Genomic DNA, 18,802 nt, shown 5'->3' on the forward strand with positions numbered 1-18,802 from the left:
AGTTTGGAAGAAGCCACGTTGTGAAGATCTTTAAAAGCCAAACAAAGCAGTTTATATTGGACTCCAGATGCATCAAGTATAAAAAAGTCAAATAATACATTATAAAACCATCAGTGTACTGGTAATGATTGACCTAAATCACCTAGACTCTGGATAGTAGACACAGTTCTACTTCTGGAACCATACTTGAAACCTTTATATTAAACTCTGCCATAGTATGACTCCACTGGAACACCCTTAAAGATTTCAGGGTCACTTCTCCACTGTGATGAAGTGCCAGGGTAAGACTTTCTGGGGTTACCCAGATATAGAAATAAGATACTAGTTAACTGATCTTTAATTTGAAAGAGGCAGTTAGAAAATCAAAAACTCCCCTTGGAGCCAGTGGAGGAGGGGTGCTTTTTGATGAAGTCTAGAAAGTGGTCACTCAGAACCTTATTATCACAATGGGTTATGAGTTAACTTTACAGAGACATGGTCACAATCGGCACCAGTAACTAACATTTCAATCTGTTTGGCAACACATCTGGGATGCTGAACAAGGCAGTATATGAGAAACTCACAGGCTAGTAGCCATTATCCTTGAAGAATCTTGTCCTACTGGGGAATTAGCAAACTGACTGAATTCTGGCATCAATATTGGCACAATGTTTTTGGTCTCATGACAGTCATTGGAACTCTGACATCCCAGCATGGATATAAACCTTTTATTATGCAAATCAGGGATAACATACATTGATCTTTGCTAGTGTCATCAACCAAAGACCTGTCAAATACACTTGGGCAACTTCCATGTTCACTCAAGTGTTAACCATTCAGCAGAGATTCTTAACCTGAGATTCATGAACTTAAAAACTTTTTTAAAAAAAAACTGTATTTAAACAAAATTGGTTTCCTTTTTAATCCTATGCATTTTATAGCATGCATTTAGAAACATACTGAGAAAGGGTATATATGCTTCACCAAACTGCCAAAGGGATTCATGACATTCAATAGAAGGTTAAGAATGAGCAAATAAGAATGTGTGTAAATGTCCACTTATTATTTAAACAGGACGAGTGACTACTTAGTACAGTTGGTTAGAGCATAGTACTAAAGGGGTCAAAATAGTGAGTTCATTCTCTTATGTATCAGCTACCATCACTTTATAGCATGGCCTCACATTACATCCAAACCATCTGTTTCCTAGATGTGTGCTGCTGATTAAACAGGAGACATGAGAGAATGCTATCTCTTCATCACAAACTTGTTATTACTTACACTGAAATATTTTCATGTTGGGACTCCTCCATCTGTATAGATCAGAGCCTTCTACAGCTTAGTAGAGAGATTTCATGAGTTGTTTGAGGCTTGAAAATATTCTTCCACCTGGTGGGTTTTCTTCTAATGCTGAATCTTTCCAAATTTATTTATCATGAACCCTGGATAATGGACATAGAATATGAAGTTTTTAGAATGTAATCCATATATTGAGAATATAAACATTGGATTCTATTTGGGAGGACTTCTCTCTAGTCTATATTAGCATGGTTCATGTTTGTTGCCATCCAAATTACCCTTCAGGAATAGCTGAATTTGTCTATTTACTAACCCTCTTTTAGGATATACATTACTGCGTTCTCTGTCCCTTTCTAAGCAATAAGTTCCTAATGAATATTTGTCTATAAAACCACTTTTATTACAAAATATATAAAACAATTGGAATTGCCTCTGATCTTGGGTAGCAAGGGTGCAGGGACATTTCCTCTCTACTAAGGGGAAGATCTGTCCCTATACCAACATAATTTGAACTTGCAACACCAGTAAGGGAGTTTTCTATAGCTTAATTAGAGTTGAGAAGTTTGGTGAAGTTAAAATCTGCCTCCTGTTTCATTGTGTGCTTCCCATCTCATGGTATTGCTTGTTCTAGCATCCACTCGACTGCATCAGTCTCAGCTCCTAGTTTTGCAGTATCTGCACTCTGCACAGCCATTCCAGAATGTCTCATTTTTCATGCTTAGTTGCACTGAGGTGCTTCTTACCACTTGGCTGGCAGTCTCTTTGACTTGATCAATCAGTTTTGCATTTCTAAATTGATACCTTTACTCCTGGAAACCACTTCTATTACTGCAGGAGGCTTCTCTCCCCCTCTTCCCTCATTGAGTGTGTGCCTCACTCCCCTGGCATCAAGGGGAAATAAGTTCTTGGCTGTCAGCACATATCTATCACACCATCTTGTTAGGACCTCCATGAGCTTATTCCACTGGGAAAGTGCTGAGAACCTAGGAAAACTTCCAGTCTATAAAGAAGAATGAAAGTGCAGTTTTTTGTTTTTTGTTTTTGTTTTTGGCTAGGCAATGGGATTAAGTGACTAGCCCAGGGTCACACAGCTAGTAAGTGTCAAGTGTCTGAGGCCAGATTTGAACTCAGGTCCCCCAGATTGCAGGGCCGGTTCTCTATGCACTGCACCACCTCGCTGACCCGAAAGTGCAGTTTTAATGATGAAAATCCATCATTATGCTTCAATATTTCATGAATCAATTTCATGATCTCATCAATGTGGCTACTTCTTCCCATAGTATGGATTACAACCCATCTTTTCCTTCTAGTCAGGTATCACTATCACTCTTATCTATGTCATCTGATGAAACTCATCCATACCAGTATAAATACAACTCAGAACATATTCCTTCTGTTTTGGGGTCAGTAGCATAATCTTTATACAGCAAGACAGCAATTTTTACTACTCCCAACCAACCTTCAAATTCCAAAATGAGGGCTTAATGGGTCAAGGCAGAAGAACCAAATTTTGGTTCTGAATGTAAAGGAACCTTATGCAAGGTGTCTCAAAGTCTTAGTGCAGTTTTAAGCTATAAAACTGCTTACAAACTTAAGACTTTGGGACACCCTATAAAAGGTTCCTGTATTGAAGGAAGCTCTGTGTAAGAGATTCCTAATTTTGAAAACTGAGTTGCTACACATATATGTTTTTTCTCAGAATATTTTGAGACATGCATCATGTGTGCTATATAGCTTAAGTTCATGAACAGAAGAGACAAACCTGGAATTTTATATCAGTTACAATATCACCCTTCTAACTGGTTCCCATTGAGTTTTTCACATGCCCACTGGCAAGTCTTACTTTCATCAGGCAATAATGTGATGGACATAAACATGTTGTTAATAAAACTGGGAAAAGATGTTGCAAGAATCACTGTGCTGAAACACTCGCTGAGAATTGCAGAAAATAAACCTTAAGCTTATACTTTCAAGACAGTAAAAATGTCACCATATCTTGAATGTGATTTTTACTACAGCATAATAGGGTGACTTGAAATCTGCCACACACAGAAGACCTTGGGAAATAATTAGGACATTACTGTGCTGACTGGTAGAAAGCCATAGGGATAATGTGCCAAAAGACTGCCCTTACCACTTCTCCATCCTCCATTCCTGGAGGCCAGATGTGAACAAATGACCTAAGAAGGCTTTCCCTGAGAATTAGCAAGATGCTGAGATGAAGAATAAAAGTCTCCAATTTCCTCTGAGATGCAAATGAATCCTACCTGAGCCATGGGTGGACCGATGTGTCTTGACCTATGTTGGCCTTAATCAAAACATTACTAAATTTCTGAGAGTTCTCAGGTTTCCCCAGAAGGATTACAGAATCATAGGATGTTCAAATTGAAAGGGACTTTAGAGATTATCTACTATAACTTTTTTGGGGTCATGGATCCCTTTGGCAGTCTGGTGAAGCTTATGGGGCCTTTGTTAGAATGATGTTTTAAAAAATGTATAATAATACACAGGAATACAAAGGAAGACTATTATATTGAAATTCAGTCATCAAAATGTTTTTTTAAACCCAAATTATGGACTGAAGGTTAAGAACCACTGATCTAGTTGAATCTCCTCATTTTATAGATGATGAAACTAAGGTTCAAGATGGTTAATTATACTTGTAATAATAACAACAACAATAATAATTGCTAGTATTTTAAAGTTTGCAAAGTGCTTTACAAATATTAGCTCAATTTCCCTCACAACAACTCTGGGAAGCAGATTTCCATTTTTATCCCCCTTTTACATATGAGGAAACCAATGCAGAAAGAGGTTAAATGAGTTGTCAAGGTCACATAGTAAGTGCCCAAGGCTGGTTTTGGACCCAGGTTCTCTGGCTCCCAATGTAATACTCTTTCTGCAGGTTACACTATTTCCTCAGGGTAGCAATAGGTTGGCCAGATAGCTGCGTTGGGCTAGCTGTTGGAAAGGAACAGCCATCATGGTGGGAAGATTGAATTATCTTATATTTATTATGTATTTACTTATCTATGTAATAAATATCTTTTGCATTTACTTATCCTTGTACTGTTTGTTGATTGATTATGGACTTGTGTCTGTCTCTTCAGTAGAATGTAAGCTTCTTTACTACAGAGATTTTTGTTTTTGCTTTTGTCTTTGAATACCCTAGCACCTATCTATCAAAGTGCCTGGTGTATAGTAGGCATTAAAATATTTGTTGAATTATATTTAGTTATACTTTAAAATATGAGTTATATGCAGTATTCTATAGCAGCAAAGATGTTGGACTTGGATTCAGAAGAGACCTTGGTTTAAATACAGCCCTGGATGCTTATTAGCAATATGGCTGTTAGCCTCTTCACCTCTCTCAGGTTCACTTTTCTGATCTATAAAATGGGGATAATAATACCTATCATAACACATACCTACCTGAGGCAATTTGGGATCCTGGAAAGAGAACTGGTCTCAAAGGTTCACATCCCACGACAGACATATACTGATTGTGTGATTATAGGAAAGTCACTTAACCTCTTAATGCTATAGGTAACTTTGTAGAAGTGTACATTGCATAAGAGGTGCTGACCTTCATTGGTAGAGGGAGTTTCTGCACCTGGGGCTTTGCTGCATACCAATGAAATTATTGGTCCATTCCCTATCTTTTAGTCACTCAGTTTGTGACTACCTCTCACTCAGTGAGTTGTAGGAATGAAATGAGGTAATACACACACACACACACACACACACACACACACACACACACACACACACATATATCACATTGAAATAATTAAAGCATCATATAAATGTTTATTATTATTGTTACTATTATTACAATACAGTTAAAGGGGAGAAGAAATGAACTGAAGTAGTGGATCATTATAGGTAGACAGCAGATGAATTGATATTTCATTTATCAAACCCTAGTACTCCTCAGTTCCTTGCCCATAGCATATACTTTTAATAGATGTTGGTTGCATTTAATTGAAATCTCCTATTGTAAAAGGGAATTCTTTCTCAGACAAGGATTGCATTGAATGACTCCTGCCTCACTCTGAGATGCTGTGATTTTATATCTGGGATAAAAGCTAGATGTCAAGTAACTAAGGAGATAAACCATTATTTAACAAATTCTAGTTGGAACATCAGAATTCATTATCTGAAGCTTATGACCAGAGTTAGAGAGTGGGCAGAGCTGGCCCATGTGACCTACCAGCCAGGTAGTGGAGATGAACTAAAATGTGAAAATGTTTTAGCATTTTAGCTTCAGTGTGACTTGACCTCTGTCCCCTGAAATTAGCATGATCTTAGTTAGATAACAGATAGATGAGATAGATAATATAGATGATAGATAATAGATGATAAAGATGATTGCTAGATAATATCGACGGTAGAGAACATAGATAATAGATAATATAGGTGGTAGATAATACGGATGATAGATGATATAGATGACTGCTGAAAAATAGAGATGATAGATAGATGGATAGAAAGATACACCCTACCTTTCACAGACAAACAACCAGAACAAGATACCTTCTCTCATCTCCTCCACTTGCTCTCCTGTCATTCATTTCTCAGCCCTTTGGAACCTGGCTTCTAACCTGCACTCTGAACTAAAATTGTCCTCTGCAAAGTTGCCACTGATCTCTTAGTTATCTGGTCTAATGGCCTTTCCAAATCCTTGTTCTTCTCGACATTCAACAGGGCCACTCTTTTCAATTACACTCTCCTCTCTGGATTTTTATGACACCACTCTCACTTGGTTCTGTCCCACCTATCTGACTACTCAATATCTTTTCCTACAACATTATTTACACCATTCCACTTAACTGTGTGTGTGGCAAGGTGGGGAGAGGGACTCAGTCCCCTAAGACTCTGTTGCCTTTAGAATTTGCATACAACCATATTTTACTACTGGAAAAAGACAAGTTTAAAAATAACATACTAAAGGGTAAAGTCAAAGTAATGAGAAGACTTTTAGTCTCTTGCTATATTTGTTCTCTTGGTGACCATATCAGCTCCCATGCATTTAGTTATAATTTCTATGTAGATTACTCCCAGATCTATATATAGACAATTCTAGTATCTTTCTGGAGCTCCAGTCCTTCATCACTAACTGCAGGTTGGACATTACAAACTGAATATCCCACAGACTTCTCTAACTCATTATCCCCCAAACAGAACTGATTATCTCTCCCTAAAAACTCACCCCTTTTAAAACTCCATTTCTATTGAAAACCTCACCACCCCTTTCCTCCCCCCTTCCCAACTTATCATGTTTTACTCCTGCCACTTTATGGTCCAGTCAAAATGGGCTCTTTGTCAGTTTCTCACACAGGGCAATTTATCTTCTGTGTCTGGGGTTTTTCCCTGTCCTCATGGAATGCCTACCCTCCTCACCTTCACTTCTTAGTTTCCTTCAAATATCAGTTTGTCACTTTCACCATCAAACCTCTCCTCATCCACGTAGCTGCCAGTACCTTCCAAACCCCCCCTCCCCAGTTATCTTGTATTTATTTTGCAGAATTATATGTTAATTTGATATTTATTATATAAAACATATAATATATGATACAGAGAATTGTGATATGTGTATGTATACATGTGAATATATACATATATGTGTATGTCTTTGTGTGTATATGTATACATGCATGTGTGTATATATATATGTATATATATGTATATATATATATAAAGTATATGTGTGTGTATGCACACATATTTCTCTTCCAAATGAATGTAAACTCCTTGAGAGGAGGGACTATTTCTCTTGTGTCTTTGTATCTCTAGTGCCTAGGGAATAAACTAAAATGAAGGGGTCAGGTATACACAAAAAGGGCTAAGAAAAAACTAGTTCCATCTACATTCAACTTGGAAGAACAGCATTAGCTATTAAGCTATTTCTATCTCCAGTGTTTAATGCAGAACCTGGTACGGAGTAGGTGCTTATTAAATGCTTGTTGATTGCTTAAGACACATAACTTTATGACTTTCCCTTTTAGTTTGTGATTTTTAAATCTACTTATTCTCTTTAGCGATTAACAGGAAATATTGTAAAGGAGGGTTGTATGCTTGTTCTAATTGAATCTTGTTCCGTGGAATTGCTGGAATGAAAAAATGGGTGTTGAAGGTAATCAACAAGTGAGAGTAACAACACGAGAGCCTGGGGAGTTGGCCCCAAGAACCAGACCTATTTCTTAGGGCTTCTATACCCAGTAGGAGAATGAGCCAGTGAGGGTTGATGATGCTTGTCAGCCCTCAGACCTGTGGCACTTCATGCCCTTGAAGGAATGCCAGGTCCACAGTGATATAAAAGGGGGAAATTGAGGGTGGGGTGGTGTCAGGATTGGAATAGGACTGCATTTACTCTACCTGCAGATAGGGCTTGTATCAGAGACTCTGACATGGAGACATAGATGAGGGAAATTCCGAGGAAAGAGTGTGGATCAGTTAGTCAAGAATGACATAAAACCCTGTTCTAGAGGGCTCTCTGTGTATGCTCTGAGGTAGTGGAAGCTTTTTAAGTAGAAGATTCTCAGTCAGAGAGATTCCCTATCCTGGTCCTTATAAAGCTATGAAGACAGTGGTAACCACAGTTCGGACCAAGTGATGAGCACCTGGGATTCTGTCCCTGGGCTCTCTCTTTCTTTTAAAAAAAGCTGAGAGGAACAGATGGTTGTCATGGTGAACACTATAGAGGAGCTACTTTGTGGAGATGAGTCTGATGTGTGGTACTGAGTACATTGCAACAGTGAAGGTAAGATAGAGGAGGCACCAGATAAGGGTAGTAGAAAGTAACTATTAAGGAAGTTTGTGAGGGACCCACTACAAAGAGTGACTTAGGAAAATTTACTTTGTGGGGTGTTTGGGATTATGAGTTGCCCTTCTTATCGTTTCTGTTTTCTCTTTCATTTTTTTGGTATAACCTTCTGTAACACTATGTGTTCACAGAAGGGGAGTTGGTGTCTGCCTTCTAAGTTGCATAGCATATAAATTTTCCTAGGACTGTCAAGCTAAATAATATACAAAATCCCTGCAAACATGTTAGTAGGTCTTTTCTTGCCACTGAGCTATGTCTATTTAAAAATTCAGTAATTAAAATGTTTATTATTACCTAAATATATAATATAAAGATAATATTATATCATATACAATAAGTATTATATGTTTATAAATAATATTAAGAATAATAGCTAGCATTTATATCGAACACTATGTGCCAGACACTGTGTTAAGCACTTTACAAATATATAATTTGATCCTCATAGCAACCTGGTCAAGTAAGTGCTATTATCCTCATTTTACAGTTGAGGAAACTGAGGCAAACAGGGGTTAAGTGACTTGTCCAAGATTACACAGCTAGGAAGTATCTGAAGCTGGATTTGAACCCAGGTCTTCTTGACTCCAAACACAATGCTCTATCCACTGTACCACCTGGTTTAACAGAAGTGATCTATCACCTTCTCTGAGAATTGACAAACACACCTCTATGCTCTCTGTAGAGAAGTGAAGGGCTATGGATTTAAAATGTCATAAGTGCTGCCAAATCCAGTTATTGAATTTATTGTCTTTCCTGCTACAGTGTGTAAGCCCATTGTGAGTAAGAACTGATTCATTAATTCTATTTGTATTCCCAGATAACTAGAAAAGTGCCTAATAAATACTTGTTGATTAATTGATTTTATGTAAGAATTTATCTTTGATATAATTTAGAGTTCAGTTTGGAGTAGACATTTCAGGGGGAAATATCTATCTTATTTTTCAAAAAGCAATAACAATTTTTTCTTAATATTGAACAGAAGAAGAGTCAAGTAGATACCCAGAGGCAAATCTCCAATCAATCAATCAATCAACATTTTTATTAAGAGTTCACCACGTGCCAGGCACTGTGCTTTGTTTCATTGATCTGTCCATCAATATTCTTTGAAAATGGCTCATTCAATCCCCGACCAATCTATATAACTGTACTGTGATCTAGCTTCCTTTCTCCGTCATGTCCACCAGGACATCATATCTGGTGAAGATTAAGATAATTATGTCTAGAATATTCTCCTAATCTACCATTTTATAAATTGTTCTTTAAAGAGCCAGAGAGTTTAGATTGGTATGTCTTATTCTTGAAGAATCAATGCTAGTTTGTAGTAATCACCTTTCCTTTATCATTACATAATTTTGCTCATTGAAATGAAACTTCCCAGTTTTATTTACATTTTATATTCTATTATGTTATTTTCTATTCCAGGATATACCATTTTTTTCCCTTCAAAAAATCAGGACATTTGCCTTCCTCTGATCTTCCAATACTTATTTTATTTGCCATGATTTTTAAAAGATTGATGATCATTTGGTAGAGAGATCATATCTTTGAGTTCTTTCAATACCATGGTGGGGCAAAAGGTGGGCTGGGCCTAGTGGCTTGAAACAATTTAAAGCATCTAGGTGTTCTCTTATTATGACTTTGCCTTATCTCTGGCTTCAATTTCCTCTTAACCACGATCATTCTACCCTTTCTAGATTGAAGATTATTAGTGTTGATGGATAAAATTTAGAAGTTAAATTGTTCTCTTTTCCATTATCTATTATTCATATTATATCATCTGCCAACTATGGGCCTATTTCTCCCATGTTCTTTTCTTCTTTTGGTTCTGAGCATTTTGGTTTTGTTTTGGCAAGTTGCCTTACTTTGGGATTAGTCTTCATAACAGTAGCTCTGTCGTACAGCATTCTTTTGGATAGAACCTTCGTGGCCTATTCGTCTTTAAACGTCAGAACTGAATTTCAGACGTGGATTCACCACTTTCTAGCTGATGACCTTGGACAAGTTATATAAACTACTTAAGCCTCTGTTTTTATCATATGTAAAATAAGGAGAATAACAATCCTTATACACATATATGTACACACATATGAGAAAAATGAATATAAAGGAATGTTGGAAACTATGAAGTGAAAAAGAAACATAAATTATTATTTGGTACATATTTTAAAATTTGAGTTCAATGTAGCAGCCTGTGCAGTCACATTATTATTGTTGTTGTTTTAAATATATAATAGAAAATAGAATTTTAGAAGAAAGTTTAGAAGTTTTTTACTCTGACATTATGCTGCATTTATAAGTTTATTCTCCTGCCTTCCCTTTTCTCATTTGTTGAGATTATTATTAGTATTTTCAGATTATCATATAGTACTTTTCCCCCTAGAGCTTCCCATCTTCTTTGACCTTCCTTGACTTTGACCCTCCTTTTTATAGCCTGTGTCTGTGGGATTACATTGTCTTTTCCTTGAGTTTTTAAAATTCAACTTTCTTAAGATCCAAGGTGCATATCTGACAACAACATTTTCTTATTTCGCTATTGTAAACTCCTATATGATTGCTTTCCTCCAAAGTTTGTGTGATTCCTATATCTCTAAGCATTCATTCTTTGAAGGTTGGAATTAAGTTCAGCCTTATGTTTCCAATTATTGCTTCCTTAACTTTCTGAGGGATGAAACTGTTAGCAAATCTTTTCAAGAATCAATGAGATCTACTTTTATCAGAATCAGATTTCTAGCGAGTATCTAGGAAAGTCTTTACTACCATAACTTCTCTTGATTAGATTTTGGTAATTTATAATAAAGAATATTATAGCAAAGCATCCTCTATATGATCTGCCTGGCTATCTGGATATCTGTTCTATGTTCCCACAATGATATAATATCTTTCTTTCACTCTCCTTTCACTTGTGCTTCTGACTTTCTGGATTTCAATACCATACCTCAACCGCAGTCTAATCCTAGCTTTCATCTTCCCTCAGTGCCTAATGTGTCCTCACTCTAGAATATCTATCCATCCTGAGGTCTACTTATCCTGTTTGATTGATTTTTGATATCTCATAGAGTCACTACTTTCCATTTGCCCAATCCTAATTTTTAAGGAGTTGTTTCTTCAATCAGCTTTTGCACTTTATTTTCTATTTGGCTAATTGTACTTTTTAAGCAGTTGTTGTTTTTTTTTTCTGACCTGTTGACTCTTTTTTTCATAATTCTCCTGCATCACTTTCATTTCTTTTCACAATTTTTATCCTACCTCTCTTATATGATTTTTAAACTCCTTTTTGAGCTCTTCCATGAGTTCTTTCTGGGCTTGAGACCACTTTCCATTTTTCTTTGGAGTTTTGCCCATTGGTGTTTTGACATTGGTGTCCTCTTCTGAGTTTGTGCTTTGATCTCTCCCATCACCATAGTAACTTTCTATGGTCAGATTTTCTTTTGTTGTTTTTTGCCCATCTTTTTTTTTTTTGGCCTTTTTTCCTTTCTTTTAAATTTGAGCTCTGCTCCCAGAGTGAAAGGGGTGCTGTCTCAGGCTTCTTGTGCCAGGGGCTACAGGCCCTGGCTGTCTTGCTGGTACTGCACTGATGTTGTCCTGAGGCCGTGGGGGACCCTTGTGTCTGATGCTGTGTTGAGGGGGTGGAGTAGAGGGTGGTTGGGACTGCTGGAGGCTGTAGGGGTCTGGCAGCTTGTTTGGTGCTGAGCCAGGGTCCTAGTGCTGATGTCTGGCATGTGCTGAGGCTGGTGTGGTGTTTCTGCATTTCCCTGGGACTACACTGAAGCACTGGAGGTGTGAGAAGCTGCCTGTTTGCCCAGGAGACATTGAAGCACAGGGGGTCTCAGAGCTGGAGACTGCCCATTGAGGCACATGGGCGTACTGATTTTGGTATTTGCCTGCTCCACCACGCTGGGGTTCAGGCTCTCCCCCTGGTTTGCTGAAGTAAGGCTTGCTGCTGGCTTGCCGGGACATTTCCTGACCTGGACTGTGCTTCTCTTTTACCTGAGACAGAACTTTCCTGCCAATCTTCTAAGTTTCTTAGGCCTCCATCTTTTTGCTAGATCTGCTGTTGTAGGATTTGTTTTGGGGTGCTATTTTATGGTTGTTTAGAGGTGAATGTGAGAAAGTTGTGATTTACTGCTTGCTCCACCATCTTGGCTTCTGGAAGTCCCTTGGCCTCAGGCCTATTCATCCTGAAGCATCCCTCTGCCTTGCTCATCATGTTCTCTTATGTATGAGTTTGTTCTGAGGCTGCCATTTTGCAACTATGTTTCTGACTTTCTAGTCTTCAACACCATACTCCTAAGCAGGTATATTCATCCTTCATCCTCTCCCTCTCCCTTTCAGCTCCATTTTGTGTATGTTCTTTCCTTAGAAAGTAAACTCCTTGAGGGCAGGAACTATCATTCATTTTGCCAGTGTTTGTATACCCAGTTCTTTGCACAGTGCTTGGCACGTAATAAGTACTTAATAAATGCTCATTGCCTTACTTTGGCTTGCCTTCTTATATACTTTGCTCCTCACTCCAAATATTTCACTCTATGTTGCTGCCTTCAGCTTTGTAGATTTCTACATAACTTTATATTTTCTTAATGTACAGCACTATTTGCCCAACCTTTCTATTAGCTCTAGAAAAGTCTGTCTTAGGAGATGATTCAATCTTCAATCAGCAGGTAGATGACCACTTGCTGGCTATATTATATTAGTTATTCCATTAGGGACTAGGTTGAATTAGATGATTCCCAAAGTCTTCTCCCACTTTCAAAAACATTGTTTTCAATAACGTATTCCTTCTTCCTGCTTTTTTATAGTTCTGAGCTCCCTCCTTATTAGATGGTATTTTGTATTCTTCAGCTAAAAGGAGTCTGTTCCCCTTGGAAATTCTGCCTAGTGCTGATTTTCATCTTTGCACTACAACATTGGATGGATGTACATTTTTTGTCTGTGAAAATTGCTGATATATGTGTGAACATCCTGAATCCAAAGTGAACTCAGCCAAATTTAAGGAAATGTTTCTTTTTCTTTAGCATAATCATGACAGTTCTGTGTATTGATATATCATTCTGATGAGTTTGGGCCCATCTTGGAGACAGAAATTGAAACATTAAGAAAAGTATTTTTCTATAATGCAAGTGAAAGGTCAGGTGTTCTCTGGAAGACATCTTAATAACGTAGCTTGTGTCTTGTCCGACCTGTATCTTGTGTTAATGTGATGCATAAATACTATGACCAGCCTCTTTATGAATTTGACATCTGTGTAACACTTTCTCCACAGCACTCCTGAGACCAGAATTTTTACAGACAGAAGACATGGATAGTAGGCAAACACAGCAGTTAGAGAGAGAGAGACAGAGAGAGAGTCCTTCATGGTATGTAGATCACTTTTCTAAAGTACTATCATTTTCTACAACATAGACGTAAATTCAAGCTTATTGCTGGACAAATGAAGACAATGTAAACAGACTTACCAAGTGAATAGGCAGCAGACATTTACCAGAACTAGCAGAAGGTAAAAGAATAAAGAAGAAGGAAAAAATGCAGTCAACTTCTGTTATCCACACATGAAGCATGAGCTCTCTGACTCATGAATTTTTCAAGTTGAGTTGCCTTTTCCCAAACACAATAGCAGCCTTCTCTTTACCTCTCTTCTCTTCCACCCACTTAGTCAGTGCCTACTTATGTAGTACAAAACTATTTTTGGGTTAACCTCACCAAGATAGAATCAGGAAGCTACATGTCAATCTGTTCTGCAGCAGAGGTTCATCCCATCAAATTTCAAGTCAAAATGTGTATTATTTCTAGATTGGTCTTTGCATGGTGAGCATTAGGATAAGAGCTAGGAAACTATAGATGACAGTCTCTGCTTTGTCTCTACCTAATCACAGAATCTTAGGCAAGTCCCCACATTCCTCTGGGACTCAATTTCTTCATTTGTAAAACAAGGGGTTGATCTAGAGGGCCTTTAAGGTCCTGTCTACCTCTAAAGTTAAAATCCCATGATCTTGTGACTATATCATAGCTAAGTTTTAGGGCTGGGTGTTCTTTTTGGAGCTCTTCTGTGCATCCCTTCATTAAGGCATTTAATTAAGAGTTGGCTGGATAATGAGGGAATTGTAAATGGGGTGGAGCAGAGAGAGCTAATATTTTTAAAAGCAACTAGGATTGCATTGAATTAATAAGGAAATGTCTAAGTAAGTAAGAAAAAAATAATAATCCAAGAAAACCATTTCAATTTCTGTCTTGTTCATCTCTTAAAGATATAGCAGGATAAATGTCTATATGAATTTCCTATGAATAGATTATTTCCATTATTTTTTAATATGATTTTCACTAGGGAGGCATAGCCAAGATGGTAGAGTAGAAGCAGTGACTTGCTTGAGCTCTTCCCCAAACCCCTCCAAATACTTGTAAAAAATGGCTCTGAACAAATTCTAGAGCAGCAGAACCCACAAAAAGGACAGAGTGAAACACATTTCCAGCCCAAGACAACCTGGATGGTTGATGGGAAAGGTCTATTGCAACAGGCTGGGAGAGGAGAACAGTTCAGTGTAGGCTGTGCATGCAAAGGGCAGGCCTCAGGGGACTGAATCACTAGCAGCTGTAGTGATTTCTAGACTTCTCAATTCACGTATGCTAAAGACAACTTACAAAGTCAGTAGGAAAGATCTCTTGGAACATGGTGATAGAGGAGCATGGTCTAGCTCCAGTCCTGGAGCAGGCCCAAGGTGGTGGCTGCTTCAGAGCTCTTGGTCCACAGAAGGTGGGGAGATCAAGTGGCTGACCAGAGGTGGATTGCAGGTATCTCTTTGATGATGCTAAGGCAGGATCCTCTTGCTTTGCTCATGCTTGGATCTGGGTCACAGTTCTGGGTGGTGGTCCTGGGGTGAAGAGGAGCGCTGCCATGGTGGAGCTTGAAGTGACAGGGGCAGAGAAAATCCCCCTCACAATTCCAAAGCAGAAAAGAGTGCTTGTCATCATTCATAGACCAGAGCACAGGCCAAGAAAGGAGTAAACACCTTGCCTTTGATCATATCGTTTGGAAGAACTGAAAATTTACCAGTCCCTAGAAGCATCTCTGAAAACAGCTGCACAAAGCTTGGGACAGTACACCCTCCACACTGGAAGCAGAGCCCTACCTTAACAAAGAGTTTAGAAGTCAAGTAATTGGCTGGGAACATGAGCAAACCTCGCAAAAAAGTCAGACCATGGAATCTTACTTAGATGACAAAGAAGATTAACACATACAACCAGAAGTAGACAACAAAATCAAAGCTCCTACATCCAAAGCCTCCAAGAAAAATATGAATCAGTTCCAGGCCATGGAAGACCTCAAAAAGGATTTTGAGAAACAAGTAAAAGAAATAGAGGAAAAACTGGGAAGAGAAATGAGAGTGATGCAAGGAAATCATGAAAAACTAGTCAACAGCTTGCTAAAGGAGACCAAAAAAATACTGAAGAAAATAACACCTTAAAAAATAGCCTAACCCAAATGGCAAAAGAGGTCCAAAAAGCCAATGAGGAGAAGAATGCCTTAAAAAGGAAGTCCAAAAACTAACTGTAGAAAATACTTCCTTAAAAATTAGAATGGAGCAATTGGAAGCTAGTGCCTTTATGAGAAATCAAGACATTGCAAATCAAAACCAAAAGAATGAAAAAATAGAAGACAATGTGAAACATCTCATTGGAAAAACAACTGACCTGGAAAATACTACTAATCATTTCCTGGAAAATCCAGGAGAGATAATTTGAAAATTATTGGACTACCTATAAGCCATTATAAAAAAAAAAAGAGCCTAGACATCATCTTTCAAGAAATTATTAAGGAAAACTTCCCTTGATATTGTTGAACCAGAGGGTAAAATAGAAATTGAAAGAATCCACTGATCATCTCCTGAAAGAAATCTCCAAAGAAAAACTCCCAGGAATATTATAGCCAAATTCCAGAGTTCTCAGGTCAAGGAGAAAATATTGCAAGCAGCCAGAAAGAAACAATTCAAGTATTGTGTAAACACAATAAGGATAACACAAAATTTAGCAGCTTCTACATTAAGGGAACAGACAGCTTGGAATATGATATTCTAGAGGTCAAGGAGCTAGGGATTAAAACCAAGAATCACCTACCCAGCAAAACTAAGTGTAATCAATGAGGGGGAAAATTGATATTAAATGACATAGATGAATTTAATGCATTCTTGGGAAGACAGAGCTAAATAGAAAAATTGACTTTCAAATACAAGACTCAAGGGAAGCATGAAAAGGTAAACAAGAAAGAGAAATCACAAGGGACTTATTAAAGTTGAACTGTTCACATTACTACATGGAAAGATGATATTTGTAACTCATGAGACCTTTCTCATTATTAGGAGAGTATACACACACACACACACACACACACACACACATATACATGAATTTCTCTTACTATTAGTGATCTGGAATCCATGTGGTCATTTACTTTTTGCAATTATTTTGAGAAAGATTGTTCATATATTTTGACCATTTGTCCATTGGAGAATGGCTATTATCACTATATATTTGTGTTGATTCCCTAGGCATTTTAAATGGTAAGCTTTTATCAGTGATCTTTAATGTGAATTGTTTCCCTTCTCTTTCATTCATCTTCTATTTTTCTCTTCATTATATTTATACAAAGTCTTTTGAATAAAGCATCTTTGAAGCTCCATCTCTCATCTATCAGACTAGAAGAGTTGAAAAAAAAAGTCAAGAAGATTTTAAAATTACCTATGTGCTTGGAAAACCTTTGTTACAAAGGGTTTTTTCTTCTCTCTCTTTCTGTCTTACTTTTTTCCCCCCAATGATACTACTGATCATTCATTGCCTGGGACCTCCCTCTCCTCTTTGTATCAGAGAGACACTTCTCGATAATGATTTGCTAATGGGGGCATGAGATTTCCCCCTGAAATATAATTAATTTTTTTTTTCATACACTGTGGTCCTGATTTTTCTTGTTACATCTTTTGTCCTTAGATCCTTTAACCCATTAAATATCACTTTTATCTTTTCATTGTCATTCCAGAAAAAACCCCAAAACCCCAACTTTTTTTTTTTTAAAGAAAATCAAACAGGGAAGGAATAAGCATTTTTAAAGTACTTGATATATGCCAAGCATTGTGCTCAGTGCTTTACAAATAATATCTCATCTGATCCTAACAACCACTTTGGGGAACCAAGATGGCAGAGAAAGCAGTAAATCACCTTAACTCTTCCATATTCACCTCCCAACAACCATGAAATAGCACCCCAAGCCAAATCCTGAAAGAGCATAACCAGCAAAAAGATGGGGCGAAACAATATTTTAACCCAAGAAACTTGGAAGATTGGCAAGAAAGGTCCATCTTGCTTGGGTAAAAGGGGAACACAGTCCAGGACAGGAAGGGTCCCAGCAATCCAACAGCAAGCCCCACCTCAGCAGACCAGTGGTAGATCCTGAGCCCCGGTGAGATGGAGCAGGTAAATGCCAACACCAGGACTCCTTGAGTGCCTCAGCATAGCCAGGGGAATGGGCAGACTCCAGCTCTGAGAAACACCATGCACTTCAGTGTAGTCCTGGGCAAACAGGCAACCTCCAGTGTGATGAGAAAGTAGGCCAGACATCCACATGCTTCAGTGTAGCTCCACCAGGCTTTAGCACATGCCAGACGCCAACACTGGGACCCCAGCTCAGCACCAGATAATCTGTCAGACCCCTATGATCCCAGCAATCACTCTGAGAGTTGGTGCTATTATTATTCTCATTTTATAGTTGAGGACACTAAGGTAGGCAGAGTTAAGTTACTTGCCTAGGGCCACTCAGCTAGTAAGTTTCTGAGGCTGGATTTGAACTCATCTTCTGACTTTGGGTGAGTGCTGTATCCATTGTGCCACCTAATTGCAAATAGAAAACTTAAAAGGTCTCATTCCACATTCTTGTTGTTGTCTAGCCCTAGTCACATGAAAATAAGATTCGTTTTTTTCTGAAAATATTTAACTGTAGCAGGAAATTTTAATTTTGGTCTTTTTATACCCAATGCTTAACACAATGGGTAGCACAGAGATAACGCTCAATAATTGTTTGTTAACTGATTGATTTGCATGTTAATTACTCCGTTAACTTCTGAGTTCTTTGGAAGGAATGATCCAAACTCTCTTTTGCTGAATGTTAATTTTAAGTTCAGGCTCAGTTTCATTGAGTGTGCTGTATTGAGGAACTAACAAATATTATTAGCTCCTTGAAATATCCTATTCTAATTTCTCCTTTGATTTCTTATAACTTTAGAGTCACCCTATCCTATTATAACTGGTTCTCTTCAGAGTTTTTGGAATTTTAAGGGTTTTTTTTTTCTCTCTCTTTGTTGCCTTTAAAATTTGTTTTCTGATATTGCCATTCTGAAATTTCACCACAATTTTTCATAGTGAATTAAACTTTGGGATTTCATATTGATCATATTCTGTAAATTTTCTTGATTTATATTTTGCCATTAGCATTTGGATCTTATCTCATTTTACTCTAAATCTTTCTACTGGCTGTCTCTATCTTACAGTAATATAGTATATATAGTTGCAATAAATATTGCATTTCTGGTCTCCTTCTTCCTACACTTTGTGGTCTCTTTTTGTGCTCTTTTCTCTTCCAGTCTTTTAATTAGTCTCTAGTTCATGGACCTCAACTCTCCCCCAGGTGTGAGGTTCTTCCTGGGGCACTCCAAAAGTCAG

General features: G+C 37.8%; 1 long non-coding RNA gene across 1 annotated transcript in view; it reads right to left on the minus strand.

Moving 5' to 3' along the window:
- LOC110212486 (uncharacterized) overlaps window positions 1-18,802 on the minus strand; it is a 523,454-nt gene that overhangs the window by 28,684 nt on the left and 475,968 nt on the right. The window contains exon 4 of the long non-coding RNA XR_002325678.2: window positions 1,261-1,421. This is a non-coding gene — a long non-coding RNA (uncharacterized LOC110212486). The remainder of the gene's footprint in view (window positions 1-1,260; window positions 1,422-18,802) is intronic.

The sequence above is a fragment of the Phascolarctos cinereus genome, unplaced genomic scaffold (genome assembly GCF_003287225.1).
Source record: "Phascolarctos cinereus isolate Bilbo 61053 unplaced genomic scaffold, phaCin_HiC Scaffold_7;HRSCAF=346, whole genome shotgun sequence".
Taxonomy (NCBI): Eukaryota; Metazoa; Chordata; class Mammalia; order Diprotodontia; family Phascolarctidae; genus Phascolarctos; species Phascolarctos cinereus.